General features: G+C 39.5%; 1 non-coding gene across 1 annotated transcript; it reads right to left on the reverse strand.

Moving 5' to 3' along the window:
* Positions 1 to 15,897: 15,897 nt before the first annotated feature.
* Positions 15,898 to 16,004, reverse strand: LOC141624299 (small nucleolar RNA R71). Its single transcript, XR_012534105.1, has one exon. It is a non-coding gene; the product is annotated as a small nucleolar RNA R71 (small nucleolar RNA).
* Positions 16,005 to 24,425: the final 8,421 nt, after the last annotated feature.

Genomic DNA, 24,425 nt, shown 5'->3' on the forward strand with positions numbered 1-24,425 from the left:
CGTATCATACTCTACCCTCACTCCCAAGCCGAAACTGGTAAGAAACATTTATAAACAAAACAACAATCTATATGCCCAGACCGACACTGACAGGAAACAGCAGTAAACAAAACAATAATCTATATAACTGATATATATATACTTTTGAAAGTTCGTCTCATCAGTATCCCGCCTACTCCACCACAACCGATGACGACATCGCAACACCGCCACCAACAGCCGCACCGCAACGCGAAAATACTTATATCACAACACGAAGTACCGTGTCCGGATCGCCACCCGAGGCACAGCAACCATATCGATAGTCATCGCAACTTATACAATCTTATAATTACCGACTCAGTACAATTTCCTTGATAAAAGAAAACTTCCTTAATACAGCTTTATTAGATCACCAAAACACAACATATTACACAGAATAATTAGATAACAACTTCATGAACATCATACCGTACTACTACTCATGAGGTCAGAACCTCACACAATCACTTACACACATCATAGACCCATAATCAAATCTAATTATTCAATCCTGATCACATAAGTTACCACTTGATAATGGATATCTCTCACCCGAGCTTAACTCAGATGCCCTTCATAACCTTTCCTCCAATCCGTACAGTTATCACCACCCGACAAACGTAACCATATCATAAGTACCCAACTACTAGCAACCACTTCCTATATCCACATCTTATACTCCCTCACAACCATACATACCAATCAAGCCTCCACAAAATCAACCTCCTTATAATGGCTAACTTCCCTATTTAACATCATCCTTAACCACCAGTGACAACACTACGACACCACAATCTTTCATATAACTACTCTCTTACCATCGCCTCTAAATATAACAATTCTTTTCCTCTCTTTGGTTATCGTCCCAAATAACGAACATTAAATCCATCAACAAAAATTACCTCAACAACTATTCGAATTTTATCCTTGATTATATTGTCACCTAGCTCACCACCATAGTCGCATACCATGCAAATACTCTACCAACCTCATACACCTTTAATTTCCTCAAAACTCATGACTAACAAGTCGTCCTGCAATTTATATATATATCCCTTAACTCACACCGTCATGATAATACCACACAATTCCATGATTCCTTACTTTCCCTAATTCTTGTGAACATTCACTCAACTTACCATCATCCTTCTCTTCCCATTACTTCCAAAAATCAAATTCCATTAGCCTACATCATTTTTTTTTCCCATTTCTGATCAACAATCCCTCTCATCATGCTTCTCACTCATACTCCCCACCGATAGATCCACCCACTCAATGATTTCTCCTTAATTGGTTACATCTTCTTTTGATAATTCTAGAAATCCAAGATTCACTTCATCCTGTGACCTCCCAAATGATTATACACTAGGCTCACCTTCTAGTAATATAAATCTCCATAACGACTACTACATACAAATCCTCATTGCGGCATCCCTCGATCCAAGCTCACTAGACACTAGTCTTTTCCATTTTTTTATCACAACCCTCCATTACGCATCTCCTCACCCAGCATCGTCATAATCATCTATCTCCAGAAATCACTATATATCCCAAATTACCATAATTTTCACATCCCTCATTTCAATTTTTGTTTCTAACATTTCTCGAATTTACATTACTGCTCTCATCATCACTCGACCATATACGGTCATCACTACACCACTTAAGCCAACGAATAATTCACTCACCATAGCCCACCAAATGTGCTCCTTATCTCAACAAACTCGTCAACTTCGCTTATTCTTTTCACTATCCATCACAATGCCGTATACTCATGTCCTCCCTACCTAAAACATATCCTTCATAAGCCGTCATTCTCCACATCATAGTATCTGGTAACTCACGTATCAAGACCGTCACATATGTAAAAGAATGCTTTAAGACCCAAAATATATGTGTGCACATAACCTAAAACTCAAAACATATGTAAGAACGTAGCCACCGACTCAAAACAGCCGCCCAAAGAGGTACTCGGTCGAGTACACGACGTACTCGCTCGAGTACAGGGCATTCGGTCGAGTAACTATACTACTCGGCCGAATTCCCGACTCCAGAAGCTGACCCAAATTGTCACAGAAAGATTACTCGGCCGAATACGAATGTTACTCGGCCGAGTAGGCCCTACTCGGCCGAGTTCCAGCACAGTTCTCAGCAACGTTCAATTTTCGTAAAATAGTCATATCTCACTAGTTACTTGGTCATTTTGAGCGTGTGACCTATCGTTAGAATCGTAAGAAGACAAGCTATCACCTCAAATTAGAATCACAACAATATCATTTCTAGAACTCGACTTATGACAGTTTTAAGACAACCCTTCCATAAACGGTCTTCATACAAATCAATTTTTCTTAACAAAACAACTTAAACATGAATAAGGCAAACAATAGCAACTCAATACTTATAAAAACCAGTACATAGGTGAACTTTTATCATACCCACATGTAAATTAAACACAACATTCATAAACTACACATGTTAGAAGTCACGTTCAATCTTTCTTACCACACTCATGCTCATACTTCCAAACCGAATAATGCACATCGCATCTCATCAAAATGAAATTCAAACCAAGCATATCACAATTCGGTACTATTCACATTATTCCTCCACTCACCCAACCCAATCGTATTACCCGTCAAAATCGCCACATCAGTCCACATACCCATATTAATGCGCATAGACTATTACACAGTACGATTCCACATCACTTCCAACCAAGATACACATACACCACTCTATTCAGACACATATAAACACACACACACATACACACACACACGCAACGATCCCCTTGACACATCCCATACTGACCGGCTCGAAATTATAAGGGCAATTTGCGGTTTTAGGATATCTCCAAAATCTTTGCGGTAGCTCCAAACAATTCCTACCCGGGTTCATTTTATTTAGACTCCCTATGTTCATTAGGTTCATTGGTTTTAGGTTCCAGAATCGTCGACTCTGATACCACTTTGAAACACTCTCACATACCAAGATGTCTTACCAAGGACCACCATAGCATGAGAGGCTGTTACCATCTCGGTTGCCCGAGGTTAGTATACCAAAAGTAACCATTCCGAAATATTTATTAAAGTATAACGTTTAAACGATTACACTGTCTCAAATAAATACCAAAAGAAAGTATATATGAACTCTCAATACAACTAATGCGTGTCATTTATATGATGTTTTACACCCTATTTTGCATGCATTTCAGAGCTCAATCAAGTAGTTTATGCTACTATTTTCCCTATTTCCGTCTACTTTCGTGTTTTTGTGTAATATTGCAGAAATGTGAAGAATCCAGCGGAAATTGAGCCAAATCTGTCCCTAAGTGCTTAGCATTGCATTTGACATGAAGTAGATGCTTGAGGAATGAGCTTGGTGCGCGTTTCAAGGCCTAAAGATAGCAAAAGTATGGGTGCATACGAGTTTAAGAAGCATTTCACGATATTGCAGCCTCATTCAGATGGCTATATCTCGAGTTCTAGAGCATATAATCGAGTGATTCCAATTGGAGGTGAAAGCTTATCCTCTTAGCTTTCCAACACCACGTAGAACGCCTGATTTGACCAAGTAACGAAGAAATGGCAGCTGTTTTAAGATCGGTGCACGCTGCAGGAATCGTCAGAATGCAATTCTGTACAGCACCTTTGATCGATCGACTGGCCTCATTGGTCGATCGACCACCACGCGAGCTGATGCGCAAATTAAAAGATCGAGAATTAGAAAGCCCAATGTATTCTTAGGTTTAGGAATAAGAGTGCGTGATATTCCTATATAACTAACCTATGTTTTCAGAATAATGAATGAGTTTTTGGAGGAGAGACATGAGGTCTCGAGTTTAGCATAGTTTTCATTCACATCCATTATTTTTAGTTTATTCAATAAAGTTCTTGTTTGGCTCTCGGATTTGCTTTGTTGCTATTCAATTCGGTATTTTCTTGCTCTTTATTTTCAGTATTGCTTTATTTCATTGTTAGTACTAGAATTGTGTAGTTAGAATCCCGGAACCCTAGATTTAGTTTTATGCACTTTAATTATTCTAGTTTTTCAATTATGAATTTTTATGCTTTAATCACGAATTTCATTGTTGTTATTATCGTTGTTATGTCTAGCTAAACACCCCTTGCTAAGATGTAGGGGATCTATGGCGTAGATGGCATTAGAATAGGTGACCCCGCATTAGGGCTTGGTCGATCGACTGGCTTAACTAGTCGATCGACTGAGCCGGTTGGTCGATCGATCATTGGGGTAGCTGGTCGATCGATCGACTGACTTCGTGTTTGATTAGCATTGTTTGATTCGTTAAGTGCAATATTTAACAATGAGACCGAGAGGAGACTTGTTAGATGCTTAGTTTTGACCGACCCATAGATCGAGAGATAGGGGAGGACATTAATTAACTAATTAAGATGACTAAATTACTCAGATCGAGAGATAATGTAATTTAGGCTTTAGGAATCACTAATCGGGGCGAGAGCTAGCATTAGTGAGACTTAGGGACTGGTAGCATAGGCCGAAAGGAGCTACTAGTTAACTTGGACCGAAAGGACATGTTTTACCCATCTTACACGACTGTATTTCGGACTTACCTAGGATTAAGTGCCATCACAGTTATAGTGAACCGACCGTCTTAGCATTTCTTTTATCATAGTTTACATCCTTAGCAACTTTTATTTATTTATTTAATTTATGTTATTACTTTTAGAATTAATTCACATCAAAACTCCCACAACTGTTACCCTTAGACTAGAATTAATAACAACTATCATCTCCCTACCTCCCTGCGGATCGACCCTTACTACCGCTTGCTAGTAGTAGTTTGGTTTTATAAATATTATTTTTGATACTCACATCGACAGGTATTAAATTTTGGCGCCGTTGCCGGGGAGGCAGCGCTAGTTTTAGTTGTTTTTCATTTTAGTCTGTTTTTCGCCTCAAGGGAAGACTGAGTACCTTGAGGCAGTTCTTATCTTCTTCTTTAGTGTTGTTTATTTGCAGTACTTCAGGAGAGTCCACTCATGTTCCATTCTCAGGAGCAGCAGGTGCCGTTTTGTGGGAGATGCGGCGGAGTTGGACACACATCTGAGGCATGCAAGCACCCTAATGAGAAGATGTTTGCTTTTCATCAACTTCAGCTCGACAATTCTTATAATTGCGCTCCTACTTCACCGCATCAACCATATGTGCCTCCTTATGAAGCCCCACCACCATCCACTCCGTCACAGCAAGAGTTGAAAAACGAAGTTGCAGAGTTGACGAGTCTAGTGCAGGTGCTTATGGTGGAGGTACAGAAAAGCAATGCGGCGAATCAGGCCTTAATCACGAAGTTGATATCTCAAATTGCTACATTAGACAAGAATACAACTGAGATACCGAGTCAATTTCACTCTCTGAATCAGCGTATTAAGACCGTACATGCAATGACGCTGAGGAGCGGGTCTGCTCTCGATGGACCCGAGAAAGCTGCTGAAAAAGGAAAGAAGAAAAAGGGCGAAAAAAAGACAATCAGCAGTAATCACGGTCGATCGACCACATCACCTGGTCGATCGACCAGTCCGCGACATACAACAGCTACTGTTCCTGTAGACGTCAGTCGATCGACTGACATGCATGGTCGATCGACTGACGACGCTGCCGTAGGTGAGTCTTTTCGTCCTCCGATGCCAGACAACTTGAGGGATCACTTATTTCGGGGTACGACAACTCCGAAAATATTGGGGCAAGACCCGAGTGCTGATAGGTCAGTCCCGGTTCCGAAATATGACCCGATGACGATTAATGGTTCATTTTTGAGACGGTCTGAAGAGGGGTCAAGCTACAACAAGGAGAAGGCAGTGGATTTTCAGCCTAAGTCCACTGATGCCGGTATGAGAGACCTAGAGGAGAGGGCAAAGCTACTTCTGACAGCCCCTTATCCAGAAAGACTAGTGCCGACCAAAGATGAGGTAACATTCGATAAATTTAAAGATGTCGTGCGTAGTTTTAACGTGCAAATTCCTTTCTTAGATCTAGTTATTCAAATACCTGCATATATGAAGTTTATGAGACAATTGCTAGCTAAGAAAAGGTCTTTGAATGTTGTGGAGTCAGTGCATTTAATGAAGAGTCTAGTTCGTACTTAACTCACATGCTACTCATAAACCGTCTCGACCCGGGTAGTTTCTCTGTCCCCTGCAATATTGGTACCTTCTCAATCGAGAAGGCATTATGTGATTTAGGGGCTAGTGTCAGTGTTATGCCTTTGAGTCTGGCTAAGAAGTTGGGATTAACTAGATTTGCCATTACTGACATGACTGTGCAAATGGCTAACCGTTCTGCAGTTCAGCCAGTAGGGGTCTTAGAGAATGTGCATGTTCAAATTGAAAAGTTCTTTTTTCCTGTTGACTTTGTTGTTTTGGATATTCCTGAAGATGTCAACACCCCAATTATTTTGGGAAGACCGTTTTTGCACACTGCTGGTGCAATAATTGATATAGGGGAGAGAACTTTGAGATTTAAGGTAGGGAAGCACTCTATTATGTTTGCCTAGTCCCCTAGGAAGAAAGACCCCATGTGGCCCATGACCTGTAATATGATTTCTGAAAAGAAATCTTATTTTGTGCTTTCTGACATTCCCACTTCCTTACCTGTACCTATTCCTGTTATGACACCTCCGCCCCAGGTTGGGAGCAATATGGAGGACAATTCTCTTGTTTTGAATGTTGCAGGAAATGGTTTGGGGAAGGAGGAACCGCTCATTGCTCCAGCTGAGAAGGAGCCCATTGTTCAGAGAGGCGGTCTAGGATGTCTTAGTTATGGCACAGATGAGGAGCCAGATGAGGAGCCCAAGAAGAAGGAGCCAATCAAAATCTCGGAGTTGGATCTTGAATGTGAGGAGCTAGGAGATGATGGCCATGCTTGGGAAGATGCTAGGGATGATCCATTGAGTATCCCAGTCGGAGTAGAGTGGAGTCCAACTTCTGAGATGAGCACTGCGGAAGCTACTTCATATAGACAGAAGCCTTGGTCGGAGATTTTCCGCAGTTTCCGTTGATCTATGCGTTTCTTAGACCTTTTTAAGACAATTTATTGTTTTTAGACTATTTATTGTTTTTCGTGTGCGCGAAACTTCGCTTAGTTTGGTTTGCTTAGGATTTTTATAAAACTTTAGACTGTTACTTTGGGTTTTGCGCAATTTTTGGGCGCGTTATTATGTGTCTTTGCAGGTTTATAGACCATATTAGCTCACTTTATTGAGCTAACTCGAAGAAATCAGAAAGTTACAGCAGGTTTCCCAGTCGATCGACTGCCTTCCATGGTCGATCGACCGAGCCGCAGCTTCCAGGAGCTACTGTTCTTGTTCACCCTGGTCGATCGACTGGGTGATGTGGTCGATTGACCACCGCCATTTCTTATGCACTGTTCACGACCTTTCCCCTTTGTGTTGGGTTGTTTTGCGGAATTGAGGGAGTTTTTTCCCCACTTTATTCTCTGAATTATTTCTGATTTCTTCCATTTTCGTACCTTTGCACATAATTACCGCTTCATTATTGTTTTCTCGGTTTTATGCGTGGTATTTTCTGTCTTTTCAGGTACTTATGGTAGTACTGTTGGCTACTGAAACCTCCTAGCTCACGCTGGTTTGGGGAGGTTTCCTTTTGCTGCGCTTAAAATCATGTGAGTTTCCGAGTCCTTCTTTATGTCAATTTTAGTTTTTATTATGCAAAATCCCATTTCCTTTTGCTTCTTTATACATGATTTTGCACAATGGGGACATTGTGTGATTTGGTTTGGGGAAGGGTTTTGCATTGCATTCACATGTTTTATTGCATTTTTTTGTTTCACGTTTATTGCATTTCAGTTTGCATTTGTTTATTTCCCTTATATATACAAAATTTCAAAAAATTGAAAAATTTCAAAAATTTCAAAAAATTGCACGTTTATTATAGCATATAGGTTGAGTCGGAACAGTAGTATTTCAATGATGACATTGCATTTGCATCCGTTTATGCCTGAGCCTTGCTAATTGACATGTTATTAGTAGAATCATATATGCATAGTCTACGAGTTTTCGTTAAATTTCTTGCTGAACTTGAGACTTGACTTAGATTTTTGGCAAACTACATCATATTTCTGAGATTTAGAGCTTATAACTGGTGACATTCATGACCAGTTCATCTAGGATGTGAGTAGTTACTCCTTATAAGACATGTTACATCAATATGCATAAATATGAACTTAATCTGCTTAATACCTGTATGCATTCGGTTTGTGGTTTGTTGACACATGTGGTAGAGGTTTCCCTTTATTCATTTTTACCCATGAGCCCCTCATAGCCAAATTTAGCCTTTTGTCCCTTAACTACATCCTATATTTAGCCTGCCTTTGTCAAGCTAGTAGTCTTAGTTTTTGGGAATATGTTTATTGCGGTTTGGTTATATGCTCTCATTGAGATGATGTTGGAAAAAGAATGAAGGAGGAAAAAGAATTGAGAAAGTTGAAAAGAAAGGAAAAAAAAAAGAAAAAGAAAAATGATTCGACTGTACTCATTGGTCGATCGACTGAAGTCCGAGAAAAGAAAAAATCGCCTAATTCAAAGTCTTTATTTAATGGCGATTTTTGCTCCCATGTTGCATTTGTATCTTAAGGAGAGTTGGCTATTTATGGAAATTGTGAGATTTGTGCTAATCATTAGCACCGGGTTTATTGTTGTTGATTTTGAGTAAGGAAGTGGATGTTGTCATATGGTTTTATTTGGGTACTAGCTTGGCCGCCTATACCTCCACATTTCCATAATTATTTTGCCCTTCTTACCCATTACCTCACATATCCATATTTATCTCGGCATGTGTCATGGTCATTTGTTTGGTTGAATGCATATGTACGGTTGTAGAGATTATTTTCATATTAGACTGCAGGCATGTTCTTATAGGTCGTAGTTAGGTGAGTGTCACTACAAAATGAATTCTTTCTATCTTATACATTATTCACCTGTGCTTATGAGTGATTCGAGTGACCCGTGAGAGTCCAATTTGATAAGTCTCTATAGTTGACGGTTCAGCAATTTTTAACGACTTCATAACTCGTTTGCATGATTCATATTTCTAATTGATTGTTGATTTGTTGCATTAAATTGGTTTAGGCTTTACATGTTGCATTTCGCTCTGAGATTGAACTCGTTCCATTAGGTTTTAGGATCGAGTCTAGTTCTTGCTTGGAGGCAAGCAAGGGTTTGGTTTGGGGAAGTTTGATGCGTGTCATTTATATGATGTTTTACACCCTATTTTGCACGCATTTCAGAGCTCAATCAAGTAGTTTATGCTACTATTTTCCCTATTTCCGTCTACTTTCGTGTTTTTGTGTAATATTGCAGAAATGTGAAGAATCCAGCGGAAATTGAGCCGAATCCGTCCCTAAGTGCTTAGCATTGCATTTAACATGAAGTAGATGCTCGAGGAATGAGCTTGGTGCGCGTTTCAAGGCCTAAAGATAGCAAAAGCATGGGTGCATACGAGTTTAAGAAGCATTTCACGATAATGCAGCCTCATGCAGATGGCTATATCTCAAGTTCTAGAGCATATAATCGAGTGATTCCAATTGGAGGTGAAAGCTTATCCTCTTAGCTTTCCAACGCCGCATAGAACGCCTGATTTGACCAAGTAACGAAGACACGGCAGCTGTTTTAAGATCGGTGCGCGCTGCAGGAATCGTCAGAATGCAATTCTGTACAGCACCTTTGGTCGATCGACTGGCCTCATTGGTCGATCGACCACCACGCGAGCTGATGCGCAAATTAAAAGATCGAGAATTAGAAAGCCCAATGTATTCTTAGGTTTAGGAATAAGAGTGCGTGATATTCCTATATAACTAACCTATGTTTTCAGAATAATGAATGAGTTTTTGGAGGAGAGACATGAGGTCTCGAGTTTAGCATAGTTTTCATTCACATCCATTATTTTTAGTTTATTCAATAAAGTTCTTGTTTGGCTCTCGGATTTGCTTTCTTGCTATTCAATTCGGTATTTTCTTGCTCTTTATTTTCAGTATTGCTTTATTTCATTGTTAGTACTAGAATTGCGTAGTTAGAATCCCGGAACCCTAGATTTAGTTTTATGCACTTTAATTATTCTAGTTTTTCAATTATGAATTTTTATGCTTTAATCACGAATTTCATTGTTGGTATTATCGTTGTTATGTCTAGCTAAACACCCCTTGCTAAGATGTAGGGGATCTATGGCGTAGATGGCATTAGAATAGGTGACCCCGCATTAGGGTTTGGTCGATCGACTGGCTTAACTAGTCGATCGACTGAGCCGGTTGGTCGATCGACTGGGGTAGCTGGTCGATCGACTGACTTCGTGTTTGATTAGCATTGTTTGATTCGTTAAGTGCAATATTTAACAATGAGACCGAGAGGAGACTTGTTAGATGCTTAGTTTTGACCGACCCATAGATCGAGAGATAGGGGAGGACATTAATTAACTAATTAAGACGACTAAATTACTCATATCGAGAGATAATGTAATTTAGGCTTTAGGAATCACTAATCGGGGCGAGAGCTATCATTAGTGAGACTTAGGGACTGGTAGCATAGGCCGAAAGGAGCTACTAGTTAACTTGGACCGAAAGGACATGTTTTACCCATCTTACACGACTGTATTTCGGACTTACCTAGGATTAAGTGCCATCGCAGCTATAGTGAACCGACCGTCTTAGCATTTCTTTTATCATAGTTTACATCCTTAGCAACTTTTATTTATTTATTTAATTTATGTTATTAGTTTTAGAATTAATTCACATCAAAAACCCCACAACTGTTACCCTTAGATTAGAATTAATAACAACTATCATCTCCCTACCTCCCTGCGGATCGACCCTTACTACCGCTTGCTAGTAGTAGTTTGGTTTTATAAAATTATTTTTGATACTCACATCGACAGGTATCAACAACTGAAATCCAAACATCTAAACTCGTAACAGCGGAAGTTAGACTCGAAGTGATGACATCTCATCCTTGTCCCCGTAGCTAAAGACAATCATCACCTGTCACAATCTGCTCACCATCCCCGAATGGATCACCACATATTTACACAACAACAACGGGGTCAGTTCACTGCATAATTAAGATAAGCAAAATACAACAATATCGATAACAACTATTCCACAACCATTCTCCATTTCCAATCATGTCTCATAACTGACTACACACTTAAGTGTGTAATCCTAACAGATTACTGCCGCGACAGATAATCCACACCGCCAGTGGGGGTACCGCAGCCTTGCCCATCTAAGCCCCGCTCATCGCAATGAGCAATAATCCATGTTCCTTAATGTGCACATCCCCTCTTGTGGTGAGTTCCACAAGGGGCGAATAAAGGGCGTGAAGCCACTCCCGCAAGTGACCCACTCAGCCGAGGACGCACCTCACAATCGTAGTCAGACCACCACAACTCCAATACTCCAGAATACAATCAACAACAATAATAATCATATGAATTAAATCACAACATCATATCTTAAATCAATTATACAATCAACTGAGTAGGGAAACCCTACCTTAGCACAGATCCGATCACGAGTCAACAAGCAGAAGTTAGAAATGCTCTTCTACAAATTCTCCACCTAACAACAATCACAATAATCCAATCACAACATGCAAACATCCCTTTTTCCCCAATTTCCAATATTAGGGTAAAACCCTAAAGGACAAAACTGACAAAAGGTACACTACAACGAAAACGCGGGATAGTGACGGGCACACTGACGAAAAAAACAAGCCGTCAGAAAACACGGGAAACTGACGGTTTTCTAACGGAATTTCTGTCAGTACCAATTCATGACAGAAATCCCGTCAGATATTATTGGCACGTTGCAAAAGTCAATGGCGCTAAAAACTATCTGATGGAATTTCCATCAGTACATTGCTATTATTGACGGAATGTCCGTCAGATGACTCTTACACACGGCAGTGCACACCAGCTGTTAAATAACTTGGCCATCTGACGGAAATTCCGTCAGGAATAGCAATAGCAATATACTGACGGAATTTCCGTCAGATGTATTAGATATTTCAAATCCAGTGTGCAACACAGCTATCACAATAATTGAGTCTCCGACGGAAATTCCGTCAGTATTACTAAATTACTGACAGAATTTCAGTCAGAGACTCACTTACTGTGACGTGTACTGTTGGGTGAATTATTGACTGAGTTATTGTGCCTCTGACGGAATTTCCGTCAGTAATTTAACAATACTGACGGAATTTCCGTCAGGAATACTAAAGCACTGACGGAATTTCCGTCAGAGGCGTCTTTTATCTCAAACTCGCACTCTTCCCTCGACACTTTACCCTCCTCCACTTCCGGCGCCACTACCAACACCACCACGCCGTCGTCGTCACCATTAGGTAATTATCTTTGTCTTTTCTTCCTCTCTCCTCTCTCCTTTCTCTTTTTCCTTTTCCTTTTCTTCTTTTCATTTTTTTCTTTTCTTCCACAGTTACGCCGTCATCACCACCACCCTGACGCTGCCCTGCCGCTGCCTCCTTCTTTCTCATTCTTCCTTTTAATTTTTTCTTTGTGAAGTTAATTAGGTATTGTTTAATCTTCTTTTAATTTATTTTTGTTTAATTAGCTTAATTGATTTAGGATATTAGTTATTGTTGTAATTGTTGTTGAATTATTGTTGGTGTTGATGCATGTTGACTTAAGATAGAAGCCCATTTTGTTTAAATGTATGTTGTTAAATTTTAATGTATGCATGTTGACTTAGGATAGCTATGTAATTTTATTGTTAAAAATTAGAATTATTGTTAATAATATTGTTAAAAATTGGAATTTTTGTTAATTAGATTATTGTTAAATTTTGTGAAATGTTAATGTTTTTAAAATGATAATTAGACTTAATGTTAATTAGACTAGATATGTAAAATGAAAAATTATTCATGTTAGTTTTTGTTAATTGAAAAAGTAGTCATTGTTGTATGTTTTGTTTTTAATATTGTTAAAATTATTGTTCATATTGACCTAGTACCCGTTCAAAAATTACTCACTAGGAGTAATTTTTGAATAGTCCCCGTTTTTGGATTGTCTTTGTACGTTTTAAGTCACTTAGGTAGTACACATGTACTTGTGATTTGTTAATGAGGAAAGAGTTTGGTAACAATTCCTTTAACGTTCTCTGAATGCATATGTGAAGTAATTATTTGTTCTACATTGTGTATTTGGGGAACGAATGGGAATTGCTGCCGAATTTTTTTCCTCGTTAATAAATCACAAGTACATGTTTGCAGTAATTATTTGTTCTACATTGTGTATTTGGGGAACGAATGGGAATTGCTGCCGAATTTTTTTCCTCGTTAATAAATCACAAGTACATGTTTGCAAGTGACTTCAAACGTACATTGATGGGTTTAGGTTGGAGTGATAAGGTGATGTGACCATAATTGGCGCATATTTAGCCCCCGAATTACCCTTGTTTCCATGCTTTTTAGTGCTTATTTGGGTCATTTCTTATCTTTAGTTCTTTGTTTTGCATATTCTTTGAGATTTTGATCCCTTGGTAGGAAAGGAGTAAGAATCTTGCATTTTCATGGCAAATCGAGACTAAATTGATCAAATTCAATGACCAAGCATCAAGGAGAGACAAGATTAGAAGGCCTTTGTACATATCATAGTAGAAGAGCAATGTTGAGAAAAGATCCTTGAGTCCCCAAGGAAATCCCCAAGGAATTTATGAAGAAAAGGGAAGAAAAGAAGAAGTTACCTGGTCGATCGACAATCCGAGCGGATTGTCAACAATCCGCCCGTCCTGCCCTTGCACAATCCGAGCGTCCCAGCTGGAATCTGCTCGGATTCCCCCTCAGCAATCCGCCCGGATTCCCCAGAATCCGCTCGGATTCCATCGCCCAAATCCGGCCGTCCCGACCTTAATCCGCCCGGATTCCTTCACAGCACGGGTTGTCTTCTTCAAGCTACGAAAAGAGAAGCCCTTCTCTCCAAAAATACCGGCTTCTCCTTGCTCAACTTAAAAAGTGTAATTACTAGTTTAGCCCTTAGTTAACCCTAATGCATCCTCCCTAATTTTCACTATAAATACCCCATTAGTCTAATTAGAGGAGCATGTTCTTCTTATCAATAATTAGTGTAGTTAATATCAATCAAATCTCTCTTCAATATTGTAATCAAGTATTAATCAAGTTTTAATCCAAGTTTTAGTTCTTTAATCTCTCTTTTGTTCATCCTTTATTTTGGGTAATTGAAGATTATTTGGGTTATTATTGGGAGATTGACAACCTCTCAATCTAGCATTCAAGTACTTCTATTATTCTTGCTTTATTATTGGAATCATTAGTAGGTATAATCTCTTAATCCCTTTTTAATTATTGTTAATTACTTTCATTTATTCATCATGTTTCATATTGTTGGTATGATTGACAACCTTGCTAGCATGATCAACATGATAATGAGTGAGTAGTCTCTTAGCTAGGGTTAATGGGTGATCAGGGGAAACCAACATGGGGAATGATTCATGCTTAAATTAATATGCTTTCATATCTTATTTGCTTGCTTGTTTTGATCTCAACTCATGCACATGTTATATTTGATGAAATGCTAAGCCTATGAATCCTTGCATTTACTATCATCTCCTATCTTTTCAATGAGACTTGTAAGACATAACCCAACTCGAGTCTCATTAGACCATGCATGTTGTTGAGTAGGGAAGATTAAGTCGACTTGTAGGTGTTGTACAATCTAATCGATTCGGCTCCGGGACCCAAACTTTCCTAGGATTGTAAGATATAACCCAACTCAATCCATCACAACAATAATTGCTTGCTTATAATTTGAGAACATGTTTGTATGATCATATCCCATGATTCCCCTATGACCCCATGACACCCTAGTGCCTTTAATCAATTGTTTACACCCATTTAATTCATCTTGCTTGTTTATTTTCATTGTTATTCTAGTTTAGTAACCTTCTACATCAACCCAATTTGTGACACCCCTTAGACACCACTAGTTACAATAGAAATCTCATTTCAACTCCCGTCCCTTGGGATCCGACCTTTACTTGCCTCTTTACTAATTGTAGAGTTGCTTGTTAAGCTATAAATTGTGTTTTGATTCGACCTTGACCAACGACCACATCTATTTACTTGTGAATACGAAACGGACCCGATCAAAAATGGCGCCGTTGCCGGGGACGGTGTTTGTTTGATTTAGATTTCCTTTTTGTTATTAGTTGTGTCTTTCTTCGCCTTGAGGAAGTAAAAATCCTCAAGATTTGTTCTAATTGTTTTTGAGTTGTTTGATATTTTGCATGTCTAGAAGGTTACAAAATGATTTGTTACCTTTTGACCGTGAAATCGAAAGAACCTTGACGAACAATAGGAGACTTGTTAGGAGGAATTTGAGAGGTGTTAGTGAAGTTGTTCAACCCACTAGTGAGTTTGTCAATCCTTTCGCAATAGAAGGAGAAGAAAACCCATTACAGAATACCCCACAAAATCCACCTACAATGCCAAAATTCTCGTCACACTCCGTACCCACCGAGGAGAATCTACCAAATGGTACTCCTACACCGCAACATCTCACCGGAAATTTTATTGCCAAGTCCGCCTTCATCCAACTAGTTGAGAGGAGCCAATTCGGGGGAATGCCTAGTGAGGACCCTCATTCTCATATGGAAACCTTTTGCGATTATTGTGATGCTATCTCTCAAACGGGCGTGACTCAAGACCAAATTAGATGGGTCTTATTTCCTTTTTCCTTAATCGGCACCGCAAAGCAATGGTTGAAGGGCCTTGATAAGGCCACCCTTGGAATAGATTCTTGGAAGAAGTTGGCTCTAGCTTTCTACAAAAAATTCTACCCACCGGAAAAGACCAACATGCTAAGAGCTCAAATTACGGGTTTTAAGCAAAGGGATGAAGAGTCTTTGTATGAAGCTTGGGAGCGGTTTAAAGGTATTTGTCGCTCATGTCCTCACCATGGACTTAGCGAATGGTTTTTGGTGCAACAATTTTGGAATGGTTTATATGAAGATTCTAGGAACATTCTCAATATGGGATCAAATGGAATGTTCACCGAAGTTGATGACAATCAAACATGGAACAAGATTGAGGAAATGGCGGTCCATAATTCACAATATAGTAGACCTCGCAAGGCTACTAGAGGAGGAAAGCATGAAGTGGACTCCGTTACTCAATTGGGTGCTCAACTTAGTGCTCACATTGACACAATCAACTTGAAGTTTGAACAAGCTATGGCTAGACTTGAGGAAAACTCAAAATCATCGAAGCATCATGTCAATGCCATGACGGCATCCTCATCAATCCCAAATGGGATATGTGAGAATTGTGGAACTTTGGGTCATGACCCAAGTGAGTGTAGGGGAACAACCGAACAAGTTAATGCTTTCCAAGCTTACAAAAACGGTACCCCTTATTCAAATTTTTACAATGAAAACACCAAGTTCCATCCAAATCTCTCATACAAAAGCCAAAATGTTCAAAACCCTCAAACAACATACACTCCACCACCCATGAGAAACCAAAATCAAAGACCCTTTTACAATCAAAACCAAGGTTACCAAAATCAAAATCCATACAATCACCAAAATGACCAAGGTTTTGATGTCCAAAAAGCGGTCCTCCAAATGCAAAAGAATCAACAAGAATTTTTCACCCAAATGCAAAAAGATAGCCAAGCAAAAGAAACCACCATCAACAACATTCTAGCTCACACCAAGATGTTGGAAACACAATTGACTCAACTAGCATCTTCAAGCTCACAAAGACAAAAGGGGCAATTACCACCTCAAAGTAATCCCCTAGACATGAAACGGTTAGTGCCATTCACTTGAGAAGTGGTACAAGGTATGAAGCACCGAAGAAGCAAGTTGAGGATGAAGTTGTGGAAGCTAGTGAAAAGGAAGAAATTGTGCAAAACTCCAAAGATGGAGAATCATCAAAAGAAGAAAGTTCAAAGAAAAATGAAGACAAGGCCAAAGAGAAGGAGCCCATTGTGATTAGACTTCCTTTTCCAAGTCGTCAAGCCAAGCCCAAATTTGATGATCAACTTGGAAAGTTCATGGAAATTGTGAAGAATTTAGAAGTCTCAATTCCTTTCACGGAATTAATCAACCACGTTCCGGCCTATGCAAAGTACATGAAAGATATCCTCACAAAGAAGAAGTCGATCCAGAAACTTGAGACTATCGCCTTCACTAAGGTGAGTAGTGCAATACTTCAAGGGAGTTCACCTCCAAAGTTAAAGGATCCGGGGAGCTTCTCAATACCGTGTACCATTGGCGACACGACGATCAACAAAGCCTTATGTGATCTAGGGGCTAGTGTGAGTGTCATGCCGTACTCGGTAAGTAAAGGGTTGGGAATGGGAGAGCTTAAATGCACCAACATCACACTCCAAATGGCCGATAGATCGACGAAGACACCGTTAGGGATATGGGAAGATGTCCCCGTGCGAATTGGGAAGTTTTTCATCCCGGTGGACTTTGTCATTGTTGATATGGAGGAAGATTCCAACATTCCAATCATCCTAGGAAGACCTTTCCTACACACCGCGGGTGCGGTGATTGATGTGAAACATGGAGAGCTCACTCTAGAAGTGGGAGATGAAAGCATAACTTTTAATCTTGACAAGACCATGAGAGCTCCTCGTTTGCATGAGCCATGTTTTATGATTGATCATTATAGCCGAAAAGATGAAAGGAAGAAATCGGAACTCCAATGGAGGAAGAAAATTGAAGATGCTCCATTCAAAGAGCAAGTGAATTGTGACAAGGAGAGCTTGCAAAGCTCATCAAAATCAACCAAGGAAGAAGAGGATGGCCTCATTGGCCAAGAGAAGAAATTGGGAGAGTTGTCTCCATCTAAGCAAGAGATTTTCAATGATCAACTCAATGAAGTTTGTGGTTTTTGGGACGACGAGTTTGAAGGGATTTTTAATCCCTACATTGGGCATGCCATCGATCATGATCAACAACAAGGGCCACGGTCTATTGAGGACCTCTACCATAATAATGAACAAGCTTTTGATTACTTTTTCAAGGTGTTGAGCAACATCAACAACACCTTGAACATGCCCCCCTTGACATCTCATCAAGAATGAGAGTTTGGTGGAGTCCTCCCAAACCACCACTTGTAAATATTTCTAACTCCCTAACTTACATTTCAATTCTTGTATTGCATTTTTGTCATTTTTGGATTTTTATTTACTTTGATCAAAATAATTGTCATGTAAGAGAGAAGTGAGGGAGGGACTAACAACTTCAATTGATGTGTAGTGCTTTACCTTAGTGTGGGGATGGCAATTGCCTAGGCTATTCATGCCTTCGTATTGCCCCCACAATGAAGAACACAAGCCTTGAAAGAAAGAATGGAAGAATAAAAAAAGGGAATGCGTTTGCACGGATGGGAATCGAATCCGTGTACACAGGGGAAGAATCGAGCGGATTCGGAGAATCCGTCCGTCTTATGCAATCCGAGCGTCCCGGAAAAGACGCCCGTCTTGAATCGAAGCTGAGTTTTGGAATTTTCTTGATTGTTAAAGAATTCGAGCGGATTCCCAGAAATCCGCCCGTCTTGAAGAATCCGTCCGTCTTGTAAAAAAGACGCCCGTCTTTTGATTTGAAGAAAACAAGCAAAAATCTCTGGACTGAAATCCGTCCGTCTTTGAAGAAATCCGCCCGTCCCGTGTTCAGCAAATCCGAGCGGATTGTACGAAATCCGCCCGTCTTTAGGCGAGCTTTTGCAAAGATTGAAGAAGCAGAATCCGCACGGATTGTGCCTAATCCGCACGGATTGCCCCTGCAGTTTTGAAATTTTCGGCTTCTTTAAAACCCCTCCCACCTTCATTCATTCATTCATTCATTCATAAACACTACCCACAACATCAAAACCCTCATCCTCTCCATCATAAAAACAAAAACCCTCAACAACATTCAACAAAAACAAATCAAACCACCCTTCCAACAACAATTTAATCACTCCATCTTCAACAAAAATCAAAACCAAGAACAAAATCTTCAACCTTTGAGTCGATTTTTGTTTTCATAAAGGCAAAGCCTTTCACCTTAAAATCGATTTGGGCATACTACATATTGAAGATTTTTCATTCTTTTCTTGGTTAAGCTCATCAATGGCAAGGACTAAGGGTGCAACAAAGGCAACAAAGGCACCAAAGGCTAAGGCACTTTCACAAAGGCAAAAGGCTCTTCAAACAAAGAAAGCTTTGGCTATGGTGGTGGCAACACCAAACTTGGAAGTACAACAACAACAACCTTCTATGGGACCATCAACATCCTGTACTCCGGTAATTAATCAACTTTTGCATTATCCGGAGGTAACTTTTATTTCCGATACCCATAGAAATACCTTTGTCAAGTTTGCTATGAAATCTATTCAATCCACCAAATTCATATGTAAAGATGCCTTGGAAAAATTGGGTGTTCTTGAACAAACAAAAGCCTTTTTCAAAGCCATGGGGTTGGAGAAATTGTTTGAAACAAAGGAATTGACATACCCCTCCCTTGTCTTGGAATTTTTAAGTTCTTTGAAAGTCACCAAAGTTGAGAATAGGGAGAATATCGAGTTTCGTCTAGCTAATGTTAGTAGACGCATTACCTTTAAGGAATTGGGTGAAATTTTGGGTCTTAGTGATGAACAAAGTTATTTCAAGAGTTATGGAAAGTATGACCCCGAACCTCTTTGGGAGGCAATCTCCGGGAAGAAATTTGAGGATTTTCATGCATGTCGTGCTCTTTTGGTCCATCATCCGGGCATAAGAGTATGGCACAAGGTTGTGGGAAATACCATAATTGCTAGGAAAGACACCAATCATTTCACAAGACTCGATTTTATTCTCCTTGAATCGGCTTTGAATATCAGAAGAATTCACACCAAGCCTTACAATTCTTTGAGGTTATTGGTTGATAGATGGCTTAATGTTGATAATGGGAAGAAGGGCACGACCGTTATTGTCAATGGCGGCCTAGTCACGGTCCTAGCTAAGCACTTTGATCCTAATTTCAATAAGGATAAGAAGTACAAAGCAAAGGAAGGTGGCCATCTTATTGATATGCATATTATGATTCACAAGTTCAAGTGGGTTGCCCATAACCCCCTTGACACTAAATATGGATGGCTAACTAGTGAAGCTAGATCGTTCACCTTGCTCTCGAAGATTTGTCGCCTAAGCGTCCACCGGACCAATTATCTACTTCCCCTTTCCAAAGAAGCCGAGTATATCATTCAACAACAAAAGGGTGATCTTGAAACCCCCTCCTCTTCCATTGTCATACCACCTTACCCCTTTGAGTATGAAGAGTTCAAGCCGGAAGGAATTGAAATTGGGAAAGACTATGTGACTCTTCTCATGCAAGCAATGCACAAGCAAGCCCATGAAGATCGGAAAAATGCGTATTTGGCTCAATATCCACCCCTCCTACATCTAGCTAGGCAAGGACTCCTTGATCCATCTTGTCCTTTGCCTAGTTGGGCGGATAGAGAAGTCTTATTTCCGGGTGCATCTAGGGACGTGGTGAGAGATAATGAGGTTGTTGGAAATGATGAAGAAGTTGATGATAATATTGAGGAAGAAAGTGAAGAAGCAAATGACAAGGAAAGTGGCAATGTGACCACTTCTCATGAGGGAAGTGGTGATGATGATAGCATGATGGAAGACTAGCAAGCCTTGGAGACTCCTACACTCCCATGGTTTGTCTATATCTCTTTGTATTTTATTTCATTTTGATCATTGTTGGTTTAGTCCTAGCAACACAAAAGGACTCACACCTCGATACCATTGAGGTGTTCTTATCTTATTGTTCCCATTTGTAAAATCCAAAATGACAAACTAGTTTCATGCATAGCATAGTGTGTGCATGAACTATACCCATCCTTGGACATTAGCAATAGTGTCTCACTCGGTTTGGGGAAGTTAATGCATACGCAACGGGAGGTAATCTAAATTATCCTCTCCGTCATAACAAAAACCATGCATCATGTAGTGTAGCTTAGTATAGAATTGCATTTAGTATAGAAATCATGCATCATCTTTGCATAATTTCCATCATTTTGGCCATTGAGGACAATGCCCATATTAGTGTGGGGATGGGAATTCTAACATTTAACTCTTATTCAAAAACCCATAAAAATTGAAAAATTTCAAAAATCATAAAAATTGAAAAAATTGAAAACCCAAAAACAAGTTCATTTCCTTTGTATATATTGTCTTGTATATAATGTGTTTGTTTTATCCTTGTTCACATTGATTGACTACGCCACATCCGAGACATGAGGATATTGAAGACCGCATGGTATGATCTTTCCAATCTCCTTTTTCCTCTTTATGTTAATGACTATGTGGCTTTATTTTGATTGATGCGGTATAACAATGTGAATCTAGGACTTGCAATTAGATTATATGTCATATTAGTTGGTAGAATCATATGCATTAGGATGTTTATATGTTAGTTGCATCATGGCATGTAGTTGCATGTTAGAAAAATTTTGCGAAACCGTCTACTTGGGAAGCTTGACAAGTGTATATAGGCCCTAGTAGATGCCTTTTGTTCTTAAGACTTTGCTTGTTAGAATGCTTGTAAAACACCCTAGGATGTGTCATGCTAGTATCCGTTGACCCATGGTTTAAGGCCTAGTCAAGAGTACCTTGTGGTGTGATAACTCCTTGGCTACCGTTTATTCCAAGGTGACCCTTGAAACCATGCAACCATCATTCATCCATGTTCTACCATATATTTTTGTCATCAAAGGGAATGGGCACAAAAAGAAATCAATTTGAGTTCAATGAAATGAAAAGTGAAATAAAGTTTGCAAAAATGCATCAAATTAAAAGAGGAGCAAAAATAAAACTCCTAAGCTTCAAATACAAGGCACCCTCGTTACTAATTGGGGTGACTTTGAAAATGTTCAAAAAGAAATGCAAAAAGTTGTCAAGTATCGAAATGCCAAAAATCAAAAAGAAATGGCAAAGAAAGTGTTCTGAAAATGTCAAATGCCACAAGAAATTGGGGGGAAAAACAAAAACAAAAGCAAACTCCCAAAGTGAAACTCAAATACTATCGATCCCTTTTCCATCTTATCCATTTTTGTGCATGGTAGAGAGGGGACGACCCTTCTTCTTGTCTAGGCAAGAGGGGGAATTCCGTGATCCTCCAGTGTTTCTAACACCATAGGGAGTCTACTCTTGACAAAAGCATTTAACGATTGAGGACAAAGGTACCCTAGCTTGACACAACTTGGAGGTGATTTATTGGTATCCTTCTAGGCTTAGTAGTTTGAAGAAATTGCATCTATGAAGGATTGTGTACCCTTGAATTGCTTCCCTTGTAGATAATTTCCGCCACTTGATGAGGGAGTGGCTATTCTTTTTGTAGATGCATCCATTATGTGTTTTTGTGTGCTTAATGTTTGGATGTGTCGCCATTTTGGCAAGACCCACCTTGCCTTGCAAGAAGGCATCCTACCTCATGGTTGTCTTGTTGTGAGTTGAAGGGGCGGAGTGAGACCCGCTAATTGTCTCATATCGGCTATATTATTAGGATAGGTTAGTATTGGTCCTAGTCTTTGTCACCTCTTTACTCGGGACGAGCAAAGGTTCGGTTTGGGGATATTTGATGTGACCATAATTGGCGCATATTTAGCCCCCGAATTACCCTTGTTTCCATGCTTTTTAGTGCTTATTTGGGTCATTTCTTATCTTTAGTTCTTTGTTTTGCATATTCTTTGAGATTTTGATCCCTTGGTAGGAAAGGAGTAAGAATCTTGCATTTTCATGGCAAATCGAGACTAAATTGATCAAATTCAATGACCAAGCATCAAGGAGAGACAAGATTAGAAGGCCTTTGTACATATCATAGTAGAAGAGCAATGTTGAGAAAAGATCCTTGAGTCCCCAAGGAAATCCCCAAGGAATTTATGAAGAAAAGGGAAGAAAAGAAGAAGTTACCACGCTGACTGACAATCCGAGCGGATTGTCAACAATCCGCCCGTCCTGCCCTTGCACAATCCGAGCGTCCCAGCTGGAATCCGCTCGGATTCCCCTCGACAATCCGCCGGATTCCCAAGAATCCGCTCGGATTCCATCGCCCAAATCCGGCCGTCCCGACCTTAATCCGCCCGGATTCCTTCACAAAGACGGGTTGTCTTCTTCAAGCTACGAAAAGAGAAGCCCTTCTCTCCAAAAATACCGGCTTCTCCTTGCTCAACTTAAAAAGTGTAATTACTAGTTTAGCCCTTAGTTAACCCTAATGCATCCTCCCTAATTTTCACTATAAATACCCCATTAGTCTAATTAGAGGAGCATGTTCTTCTTATCAATAATTAGTGTAGTTAATATCAATCAAATCTCTCTTCAATATTGTAATCAAGTATTAATCAAGTTTTAATCCAAGTTTTAGTTCTTTAATCTCTCTTTTGTTCATCCTTTATTTTGGGTAATTGAAGATTATTTGGGTTATTATTGGGAGATTGACAACCTCTCAATCTAGCATTCAAGTACTTCTATTATTCTTGCTTTATTATTGGAATCATTAGTAGGTATAATCTCTTAATCCCTTTTTAATTATTGTTAATTACTTTCATTTATTCATCATGTTTCATATTGTTGGTATGATTGACAACCTTGCTAGCATGATCAACATGATAATGAGTGAGTAGTCTCTTAGCTAGGGTTAATGAGTGATTAGGGGAAACCAACATGGGGAATGATTCATGCTTAAATTAATATGCTTTCATATCTTATTTGCTTGCTTGTTTTGATCTCAACTTATGCACATGTTATATTTGATGAAATGCTAAGCCTATGAATCCTTGCATTTACTATCATCTCCTATCTTTTCAATGAGACTTGTAAGACATAACCCAACTCGAGTCTCATTATACCATGCATGTTGTTGAGTAGGGAAGATTAAGTCGACTTGTAGGTGTTGTACAATCTAATCGATTCGGCTCCGGGACCCAAACTTTCCTAGGATTGTAAGATATAACCCAACTCAATCCATCACAACAATAATTGCTTGCTTATAATTTGAGAACATGTTTGTATGATCATATCCCATGATTCCCCTATGACCCCATGACACCCTAGTGCCTTTAATCAATTGTTTACACCCATTTAATTCATCTTGCTTGTTTATTTTCATTGTTATTCTAGTTTAGTAACCTTCTACATCAACCCAATTTGTGACACCCCTTAGACACCACTAGTTACAATAGAAATCTCATTTCAACTCCCGTCCCTTGGGATCCGACCTTTACTTGCCTCTTTACTAATTGTAGAGTTGCTTGTTAAGCTATAAATTGTGTTTTGATTCGACCTTGACCAACGACCACATCTATTTACTTGTGAATACGAAACGGACCCGATCATAAG

The sequence above is a fragment of the Silene latifolia genome, chromosome X, assembly GCF_048544455.1.
Source record: "Silene latifolia isolate original U9 population chromosome X, ASM4854445v1, whole genome shotgun sequence".
In the NCBI taxonomy this organism is placed as follows: domain Eukaryota; kingdom Viridiplantae; phylum Streptophyta; class Magnoliopsida; order Caryophyllales; family Caryophyllaceae; genus Silene; species Silene latifolia.